We start from the raw sequence: 11,839 nt of genomic DNA, 5'->3' as shown, positions 1-11,839 counted from the left end.
CCAAGATCAGCGACGCTAACACACTGCTCCACTTTCTGGTTTTCAAGCGATTTACTCCGAATTACCTATTTATGGTGCACTTTTTCTGTTTGTTGATTGTTCATTAATGTCATGTGTGTATGTTGCATCAATTATATGTAGGTATGATCGCCGATAATGAAGTAATTAGCCAGTAACACTTTGGCCCGTCTTGGCCCGGCCCGGCCCGACTTTTAGGCAATGCCGCTTTCTTGTCCATATTCACTCTTTAATTGTTTGTACGACCGTAACTTGCTGCTTCCACTATGTGCTGCTTCACTCCGGATTGTTTCCTCCCTATGACTGTTTGTATCTGTTAGAGACTGTATCATGTACGTATACAGTTTTAATAAAGAGACCCTTTTCTAGATTGCCGTCGTATAGAATGAAATGACCCAAGTTGAAGTTCTGTAAAAAGTTCCTTACATGATGATTCCAGTTTTTCAATGATGTCTCATTTGCCCATCGGAAGATTCTCTTGTTGATTCTCCTTGTACTTGTGTTGGTCATTCTCGCCCAATGTCTAGCAACACATGTCCATTGTCGGACCTCCGGTGGCACCCATCCAGAATCTCCATTCACGGCCAAGTTAGGGGCTTATTTTCCCAAACCAAAGTAAAACCGAATCGCTCTGTGGTGTAGCGCATTGACTTGCGAATGGACCTTGGTACCCCATATTCCTGCTCCATAGGACATTATCGGCCACACTAGAGAGTCATGAAGCTTTGAATACACGTTAAAAGGCAAATCTCCAAACGATTTCGCTTTTGCAATTAGAAGTCCAAGGGCGCTTCTTGCAGATTTAGTCGCCGCCTTTGCCATCAGGTTATAATCTAAATGTTCTGTTAGGAGCACTCCCAAGTATTGATAATTATCCACAATCTTCAGTACATTATCTCCACATCTGAATGTTGCCGCTGTCTGGGTCACGGATGATCCTCTGAAATGAATTATATTTTACTTGTCCTTATTAACGACCATCTTGTTGTTGCCACACCAGGTGTCCAGCACTGACAGGAGTGTGTTGAGATCCTCCTCTGTCTCTGCAAGGAGAGCTACATGTACGTCATCGGCGTATGCCAGGACGCTAACAACATCTTCACCACATTGTTCTCAGATCCCCAGTCCCTTCATGGTTAATATCAAGTCATTAATGAATATGTTAAATAACATTGGCGATAAAATACATCCCTGGTTAAGCCCTTGTCTCACATTGAACCATTCGGTGTTAGAGTGGTTGACACGAACAACACATTGTACGTTGTGATAGAGGGATTTCATAGCACTAAACATTTTTATCACCGATCAGGGTCAGCTTATGCCAGAGTCGTTCCCTTCTAATGCCGTCATACGCTTTCCTAAAATCTACAAAAGCTACAAATGTGGACTTTTTATTCAATTTTCTTGTTTCAATAATGGATGTTATCGTCCCTATATGGTCAGTTGTAGATCGGCCTCGACGAAAACCATTTTGCTCATCACAAATGACGTCATTCCTTTCGGCCCATGTGGTCAGTCGTTCATTTAGCACACTGCAGTAGAGCTTGTAAATGGCTGGAGCCAGGGTTATCCCTCTATAATTCAGTGGATCTGGGGATGATGACTTCGGAATAGGACGTATAATTCCCTGACTCCATTGGATCGGTATCGTAGACGTCTCAAAACACACCGAGAAGAGCCTATGCAAAGTGTGGATGATATCCTCTCCCTTCAGTAGTTGTACTGGGATTCCATCAACACCTGGTGCCTTTCCACTCTTTGCTTTCACTACTGCCCGCCTCACCTCATATAGGGATATGTTTGCATTAAAGGGTTCATCATCTAGCATTGGTATGTCAAAGTCAGTATCACCTATTCCGCTATCGGATGTGTTTAAAAGAGACTCAAACGCTGACTTCCATGTATCTAGCACCACCTGTTTATCTGTACTAACCGATCCATCCTCCTTCACAACCTCCACTGGGATCCCCTTCTGTCTCTCACTTCCCACTCAAATCTTCCCGATCTTCCTCCACAGCTACGCTTTGTTCTTCTCGCACATCTCCTCCAGTTCACGGTGCATCTGACTCCTGTAGGTGCGTTTACACCTCTGTACACTCCTATCAAAGTCCTTCCTCAAAGCTATGTACCTTTCCTTTTTCTCTTTCTTTCTCTGATCTTTAGTTCGTGACCATAATCTTTCTGCCTTGCACATTTCGTTCCATTTTCTGTTGAGATCATCATTCCACCAGGGTTGTTTTATTCGTCGACGTTTATTCCTTATTCCTTCTTTAGTATATCTTCCTTTCTTCATTGGCAGTTTTTTTTCTCCATTTCCAATTCTTCAGTCTCCTTTTTCTGGTCTGTGTATATAATCTACCTTCATCGTCCACTCCAGCATTGAATGATCAACTTTCAGTAGAGCACTTCCATCAATGACCCCCACACACCCAGATCGTTCCACAAGAGTAGACGGCCGCATAACATTAAAATCATTGAAACTTTCTAAACTTTCACAAGGTATGAAACAATAGTCAACAACAGATGTACCCTGCTGTGAAACAAAAGTAAAATATTTTTTTACAAACATTACGTCCATTCAACATACACATATTAGCTCTTATCAAAAAGTCAATACATAATTTTCCGTTGTTATAAACTGTATAGTACAGCACATGTCTCTCTGGGATAGCGCCCACGCCTTCAATAAAGTCCGTTTCCTCTCCACATCGACTGTTAAAATCTCCACATATAAATGAAATATTTCTGAATTCATAAATATATGATAGTAAACTATCATAAAAATGTTCAGCACACAAATTCCGAGAAGAGTGATCAGGGGGCAAGTAGCATACTGAAATATACTGGACACAATCATAGCATTTATTTTTCATAGCGAGCCATAGTATTCCCTCAATGGAATTTTCAGCAATATCAAAATCATAAAAAGTCAAAAGTTCTGTCTTTATAAGAAACCCCACTCCTCCAGACCCTCTCGGTGCATTCACATGTACGTTAGTACGGTTTTTACCAAACCAAACATAACCATCAACTTTAATAGTGTCCGATCCTCGCAAGTGTGTTTCCGTTATCCCTATTATGTCACAGCCTGGTGTGATGTATCCTGTGTACCCCGAGTCGTCAGGCGAGGGAGGGGTACATAGGGTCCCCCACATACACCATATGCCCCCAGGGTTCAATTGACAATGAATTTATCTCGGCGATATTCATTCATACAGACCCAGGATATATGTCCGAAGTTTCATTGCGTAAAACGCTTTGAATCAGCTATTTTGAAAGCTTGCAGACGACGCAAACGTACCGAGTTACTTCCCTTTACCAAATACAAACGGATAAACATCGGTTCATTTCAGCTCAACGATACTTGTGCGAGATAGGCAAGTTGCCTAAGGTGTGTTACGATTGACTACTCAGCGGGGTACATAAGCGAACTACATTGAAAATAATTGCAGGCTCCTCAACCTATCAGAAGCTAGTGTTTTACTTACTTACTTATATTGGAGATTTTACGTGCGATTTCCGACTGTAGCGTATTTCGCACACGGTAGTGTTTAATGTAAGGTGAGATAAATAATTATACCCGTCATTTTATTATATGTACATAGAAGTCAATTCTTAGAAATAAAGTCAACAGCAATAAGTTCACAAATTGCTTTTTAAACATAAACACAAAACAGTGGAGACACCAATACGAAATCAGTGATAAAGTTCAGCGCATTAATGCAACTCTTGCCACGCCCACCCCATTTCTCAGTCAAACAGGAAACACTAGTCCACTTGTGCACTTGGCCTTATTGTTTAAGTTTAAAGAAACAAACGCAAAAGAACATGCTTGGAATCACATGATGATTTTTAAAATAATGTTGTTAAACACACAGACGATATGTGAAGCGTGGATACGATCACGCCATTGGGTGATGTACACAATACGCTGATGAAGCAATGTTAACTATGGTATAAAATGTTCATATGCTTTGTTCGACCAAATTCTCGCATCAGTCAATAAAGCCGGGTAAAGTGCAGTAAATGGTTATGTGACCCTTCTCAGCAAATTATAGCTCATTATTATTATCATTGTTATCATCAAATTATTGATGTAGATTTCTTTCTCGCCTCTCCTGTATGCTATTTAACTTTGTCTTATTTACTACCCATGCCTTTATGTTTATGTTCAATAGCTCATTTCATGACTAATGTTGACGTTGCGTGATAAGTCCCTCTGTTACAACACTTCATTGTTGCTGAGTTGTCGGGGGCCAGGTGTTTCACGTTGTAGTTGTCGAGGAAAGACCGCGTCTATACCACCAACAACGTAGCGGGCAGTCCCCGTGGAGGTTTTGTCCAAACCCTGATGGAACACCTTCATAACCATCGTTATTGTGGTAAGACACGTTCCTATTATACAACTTTATGGACAAACTGTACAATGACACAAATTGATCGGTATGTCTGTGCATGTCTGTCTATGTCTGGGAGACATAAGGGCTGGTTACACAGTTCACCACTGATTGTGATTAGTTCCACTAACTGGTGTTAATTTTATCATTATAGTATAAACCACTATTAATCACACGTACTCGCACGTATCAAAGCTACTTTGATTTTCTGCTTGTGTCTTAAATGAAGTAATATGCATTGTTTTCTATGATGATTAGGGATGTGTGTGTATGTCTCGAGTGAGGGGGTGGGGGATATCTGAATGTGTTTGGGTGAGGTGAAATTGGGTTTAACGTCGCGTCCAAGATTATTGCACTTATATAGCGACGTGCATGCACGTGTGTGTGTGTGGCTGCTTGTACTAGTCACATTTGTACTGATGCGGATTTATAGTGCTAGCTCACTGAGATACCATGCCTCAGTTTAACATGAATACCCCACTCAGACACAGTATACTGACTCCGAGCCGACCAGTTTTAGCCCCTTAATGTCGAGCGCCAGACAGGGTAACAACAAGTACCATCTTTTAACGTCTTTTGGTATGACGCGGCCGGGGATCGAACCCCGGACCTTCCGCTCTCCGGGCGGACGCTCTACCACTAGACCACGGAGGCGGCGAATGTGTTTGGGTGTCTGTTTAGTATGTGTGCGAGAGAATATTAGAATGATTGATTGTGTGTCTGTGTGCGTGCGTGCGTGCGTATGTATGTGTGTATGCATGCATGCATTATGTGATTGTGTCAGTGAATATGTGTGTATGTAGATATTAAGAATGTGCATGATTACTTTTAATATCTAATTGTATTTTAATATTTGTAATATCTTAAGGTGTCATTTCGGCCCTCTGAGGCCTGGTGTTTGTATTTTAAGTATGTGCTAAATGTTGTATTACTTTGTAACACATGACACTGTAATAAACTATATTATTATTATTATTATTATTATAAAAATATTATTCCAAAGGTCTTATTTCTAAATACCCAATTAACAGTACACCCTATGACACCAGAACATGTTTAAAACCCTGGAAGCTATGGTAATTTAGTTAAATTGATTCCAAGTAAACGCCTATCCGATATTAAAAAAAGTTTCTACACTACTATATCAATAATACTCTGAATCAAACCCTTATATGCTTGTCACACATTCGATGTAAATTACAAGCAATTGCAATGGTGTGTAGCAACAGCTGCAGCATAGGCTTGTGGTCGTTACTAACCTGATAGGCGATCCTGATATTTATATGCTGTTATTGATGTGTTGAAATAAACGTCACAGGGAAACAGAAAGGAAAACTACCAGAACTCCGTGACATATTTTAAGGTAGGTGTTACTTAAGGTGGACTTAAACATATCAATTATCACTTGGAAAACTGGTATATTTGTTGCCAACTTTCTGAGCAATCCATATATTAAATACATATCAACTAGCAAACAACAATAGCAAGGCAAGTTATGTATGTTATGGATATCTATAAAATGCGTAAAATGTTAATAACAAGGAAGTAGGTCCGAATATTGTTTTAATCCCAAGCTATCTCATTCAGTATTTCACTTGTCTCATTGACCTATGCATAACTGTATTGTATGGTTTCACTGTTTGTAGAATTTAGTTCGGCAAATATAAGTAATATTGGGTTGGAAAACACCGATAGATTATTACCGCGTCTTGGTTTAAACATATTTTTATTCATTGAAATGAGTTAGGATTGGTGAACAAGCTTAACAGCTTATGTTACAGCTTATGTTACAGCTTATGTTACAGCTTATGTTACAGCTTATGTCACAGCTTATGTCACAGCTTATGTCACAGCTTATGTTACAGCTTATGTTACAGCTTATGTCACAGCTTATGTCACAGCTTATGTCACAGCTTATGTCACAGCTTATGTTACAGCTTATGTTACAGCTTATGTTACAGCTTATGTCACAGCTTATGTCACAGCTTATGTCACAGCTTATGTTACAGCTTATGGTACAGCTTATGTCACAGCTTATGTCACAGCTTATGTTACAGCTTATGTCACAGCTTATGTTACAGCTTATGTTACAGCTTATGTCACAGCTTATGTCACAGCTTATGTCACAGCTTATGTTACAGCTTATGTTACAGCTTATGTCACAGCTTATGTTACAGCTTATGTTACAGCTTATGTCACAGCTTATGTCACAGCTTATGTTACAGCTTATGTTACGTTAATACCGCGCCTTACTGTCTTGCGTACTTGTCAAACGTGTTTACTGAACAAAGACCTCTATTAGTTCTGCAGTCAGGTAGTCTGTGTGTCCTCAGAATTGGAGAGCATGTTAATTTAAAGTATCGCTGAAGGTTTCAGTTGGTCTCACTTTCATAAGATTTATAATCGGACAGTTGTTTCTGACGTCACAGATCATAAAACCACTGACAAATCAACTGCCAACTGGTCTGATTTTGAAACAATGTTGATTTAAATCAGTGTAACTGTCATGAAATGTTCAGTTGCAGTTTGTACTCCAAGCGAGCAACACCTCTCCAAGCCTCCAGAGCCTCCTCAAGCCCACGCACAGCACCGCTGATAGCAAGCCCAGGGAGAACTTCGAAGGTAATAATCAAACCACTCACCCATCCATTCACAACAACCTACACCTCCTAAACATAATCAACGCAGCCAAATCCACAATCCCCTTCAAATCATCAAACCCAGGAAAACCCACTGTCCCTTGGTGGAATGAGGAAATAGAGCTAACTAGACTAAAACGCAAATCAGCTTTCAAAAGAGCTAAACGAGACCCCTCTCATCTCAAAACAGCCCATGAACTTAACCACCAAGTCCAAAACCTAGTTAAAACTGCTAAAACCAAAAACTTGAAAAAATTCTGTGAGGAGCTAGACCACCACACCGACGCTAGGAAGGTGTGGCGCAAAATTCACGCCATCAGAGGCATCCAACAGCACAAAAAGCCCCAATATAAACAATTCAACTAACCCCACCCAAAAGGCCAACAACCTAGCCAAACACTTCTCTAAAGTTAGTAGCAACAGTAACTTCAGTAAGAAATTCCAAGATAAACTAAAAAAAGAAACCAAATTCTCCAAAGAAAACAGACAAGACGACCTAGAAATAAACCAACCTTACACCATAGAAGAACAAAAAATCACGTACTAAACAATAGAAAAAAAGGATCAGCCCCTGGCCTAGACCTCACCTCTTACCAAATAATCAAACACTTACCTAACAAACTACTCCAAACTGTACTTAAACTATACAACCTAGCTAGTCTACCTAAACGGACAGGTCCCATCCTCATGGAAGGAAGCTCTAGTAATCCCAATACCTAAACCAAATAAACCAGCAGATCAGGCTAACTCCTATAGGCCCATCTCCCTAACCTCAAATCTCTGCAAAATAACGGAACTTATGACTAAAAATAGGCTCCAGCACTACCTAGACCAAAACAACATCATAAACCCCGACCAAAGCGGCTTCACTCCTGGCCAATCAACTCTCGATAACCTCGCCCGACTAGAACAGGATATAAAAACAGGACAACTGAACAAGCAATACATCATAGGCATATTCCTCGACTTCTCTAAAGCTTTCGACATGGTATGGTACCACGGGCTAATACAAAAACTAAAAAAATAGGACTAAAAGGCCAAATAATAAACTTCATCCAAGATTTCCTAAACAATCGCAAAATGACCGTGGGTTAAACCATACGCTATCGGACCAGTGTCCCCTAGAAAATGGCACTCCCCAGGGCAGCATCCTCAGCCCAAACCTCTTCAATATAATAATAAATGATCTATTCGAGGGCTTATCCCCTAAACTAAACACTTCAAAATTTGCTGATGACGGAGCCCTATGGATCCGCACTAAAAGCATTAAAATGGCAGAAAACTTAATCCAAAAATCTCTAAAAAAAATACAACAATGGGCAGACAAATGGGGCTTCTCCCTTAACTCAGATAAAACAACAGGAGTAGTATTCAAACATAAAAACATGAAACCTGCCTTACCCAATCCTCCAGCTAAACAACCAAACAATCAAATTCCAAAAACAAACTAAATTCTTAGGACTCATTTTCGATCAACACCTCACCTGGGAGGCTCACGTCCAAAACCTAAAAACTAGATGCAGGAAAGACCTTAACACACTAAGATGTCTCACCGGCTCTAACTGGGGAGCCTCCAAAGATACCCACCTCTAACTCTATACAGCACTTATTAGATCAAAACTAGACTACGGCTGCGCCATATACAATACCCTAAACGACTCTCTAACTAAAAAACTTGACTCAATACAATACCAAGCCCTTAAACTAATTACACGCACCCAACATGGCACCTCCTACACCTCACTTCAGGCCCTTACAGGGGAAGTGCAACTTAATCTACGCAGGGAACATCTAAGCCTTATTTTCTAGGCCACGTTCCAAACAAACCCTCTCATCCAAAACTTAATTAACCAAAACATTAGCCCAAGAAACCAAGCTCTAGCTCGCAAACACCCCTTACTCACCCCAATATCCCAAAGAATAACTAACTACCTCAATGAACACCAAACTCAAAATCTTAAACAAAACTGCAAAAAATCAAATATCTTCACCCCTATACTCAAAATACCCAAAATAGACACAACGCTAGCTAACCAAATAAATAAACAAACCGACCCAAACATAGCTAAAACCACCACACTTGCATACATACACGAAAATTGGCCAAATTGGTGTCACATATACACTGACGGATCTTCAGACCCGATCTCCAACCACACAGGCTTCGGAGTCCTTACCACACAACCAGTTATATCCACACAATCTTACCGACTCCCTAACAACCAATCTATATTCACGGCCGAACTTATGGGCATGGCCTCAGCCCTGCATAACCAACAATCTAAAACAACAATAAAATCCTAATTCTCAACGACTCCCTTAGTGGACTACAAGCCCTCCAAAACAAAAATACCCCAAAACGACCTAAATTAATAAACCAAATACTTAAAAGCTCCAACGACCTAACAAAAGCAGATAAACAAATAACCTTCTTGTGGATCCCCGCCCACGTAGGAATTTACGGCAACGAAAGCGCCGATAAAGCAGCTAAATTATCTCTCAAAATACTCAAATAGCCAAATCAAAAAAGTGCTTAGAAAACCACTAGCCAAACCTAAAATCCTACACCCCTCTAAAAAAATTGACAGATTAATTACAAAACTCCAAACAGGACACACGAACCTAAATAACCACCTAAAAAAACTTAAAAGACTCACCACAGGCAACTGCCACCACTGCAAACAACCCGAAACCACAGAACACGCACTCATCCACTGCACCCGCTTACCAAACACACAGAACCACACTACAAACCACCCTCAATCTAAATAAGGTTCCTACTCTAGATGAAATACTAAACCCTCAAAATAAACTAGAAAACTTCAAGGCCCTAGGCGTATTCCTAATCAAAACAGATCTAATTAAGCGCATCTAAAAACTCATTAATCTACCAATCAAAAATCCGAATAAACATACAAACACCCACCTCACCCGGCTCCCTTAGTTCCCTCCTCCACCCACCTCGGCATTTATTCCAAATTTAAAAATTCCAAAAATTCAATATAAGCAACCCCTAAAAGCCCCCTCTTGGGTTGCACACACCACTTTCACCCTTTCGGAATACACTAAATGGTCCGGCCAGGCCCGTGTGCGAAATACGCTACAGTCGGAAAGCGCACGTTTAATCTCCTATATCAGTCAGTCAGTCAGATTAAATGTTGCCGCCTATCTAACATCTCCTAACACCACCATCCCCTGACGCCACCACCATCTAACACCACCACCCTCTGACATCAACTGCGTCTGGCCCCCGCCTCCACCCCTTACCGCCATCATCTTCTAAAGCCACCGCCTCACACCACCTCCTTCTGACACCACCACCATATAAAACGCCCTCTCTAACTCCACCACCCGACAATCTCATAACTCTGAACAACGGCAGTCACACATGTTATGACCAAGTCCACAACACATGGAGTTCAATTAATCTCACAATTGCCACCAAAAACCTCGCCTCACATTGCCAATGGCAAGTCCATGACGACACTTGGGGAAGCGATCACCTTCCTATACTCACCTACATAGGTAGCCCACCACAATTAGAGGAACAGCCCAATCCTCAGCCCACATGGGACTATGCAAAGGCTGATTGGCCTAGATTCAGGAAGGAATGTATATCATTCAAGTCCACAGAAATTGTCTCAGATAATCCTGATCTTTTTTGCCAAAATCTCACCTCAGCAATTATTGCCGCAGCTGAAAAATAAATTCCAAAAAAAGACCACAAAACTGGCAAAACTCCGGTACCATGGTGGAACAGGGAAATAGCAAAAGCTAGGAGAGTGAGAAAGAAAGCCCTAAATAGGTCAAAAAGGGATAAATCAGCCTTCGCCCAAGTCCGAGCAGCCAGGACAAAAGTAAGATAACTCATAGACGATTCTAGAAAGGAGTCATGGCAGACCTTCTGCAAATCTCTCAATGAGAAAACAAATGCTAAAACAGTCTGGAGCAAAATACACGCAATCAGGGGTAAACGTAAACCCACAAAAATTCCCAAGTTAGCCAACGCCCATACAGTCAAAGAAAAGGGAAACCTTCTAGCTGAGCACTTCTCATCTGTCAGCAGCAACACAAATTGCAGCGAAGAATTCAAACAGGAAAAAATGCTTATGGTTAAGATCTCAAAACGGCCGCAAAGAAAGCATCTGGTATACGATATACCATTTACTGTGACAGAGTTTGATGATGCGATACAACATAGAACAGGCACAGCACCTGGTCTTGACACATCCAGCTACGAGATACTGTAAAACCTACCTTATCAAACCAAAAGCTTACTCACTGAGTTGTATAACAGGATATGGTCCAAAGGAGAAGTCCCAAAAGCATGGAAACATGCTGCAGTTATCCCGCTGCTAAAGCAAGGGAAAGACGAAGCCCTACCAAACTCTTATCGACCGATCTCACTCACCTCAAACATGTGCAAAGCCATGGAAGCCATGGTTACGAAAAGGCTCATGCATCAGCTTGAAACTGGCAACCACATAAAACCTGACCAAAGTGGCTTTAGGAAGGGACACTCGTGTCTAGATCATATTCTAAGACTGGAAAATGAAATTAAAAAAGCGCAATTAAACAGACAATACCTAGCCGCAGTATTTCTGGACTTCAGCAAAGCCTTCGACATGATGTGGCATGAAGGACTCCTCTCACAACTAGCACAAAATGGAGTAGAAGGGAACATGGCAAACTTCATAGACAGCTTCCTGCAAGACAGGTCGCTATCAGTTAAAATAGGGAACAATCGATCTGATCCTATGGCACTGGATAATGGCACGCCACAAG

At 41.0% G+C, this 11,839-nt stretch overlaps 1 protein-coding gene across 1 annotated transcript in view; it reads left to right on the top strand.

The window, feature by feature from the left end:
- Nucleotides 1–5,730: 5,730 nt before the first annotated feature.
- Nucleotides 5,731–11,839, top strand: part of LOC124152028 (beta-1,3-galactosyl-O-glycosyl-glycoprotein beta-1,6-N-acetylglucosaminyltransferase-like) — a 37,185-nt gene continuing 31,076 nt past the window's right edge. Inside the window, exons 1-2 of the mRNA XM_048392354.1 lie at nucleotides 5,731–5,778; nucleotides 6,935–7,037. The gene's annotated coding sequence lies outside the window, so the exon portion shown is untranslated. The remainder of the gene's footprint in view (nucleotides 5,779–6,934; nucleotides 7,038–11,839) is intronic.

Source organism: Haliotis rufescens, unplaced genomic scaffold (genome assembly GCF_023055435.1).
Source record: "Haliotis rufescens isolate VD_foot unplaced genomic scaffold, xgHalRufe1.0.p SCAF_11, whole genome shotgun sequence".
NCBI lineage: Eukaryota > Metazoa > Mollusca > Gastropoda > Lepetellida > Haliotidae > Haliotis > Haliotis rufescens.
This window is presented reverse-complemented; position numbering and strand designations above follow the sequence as displayed.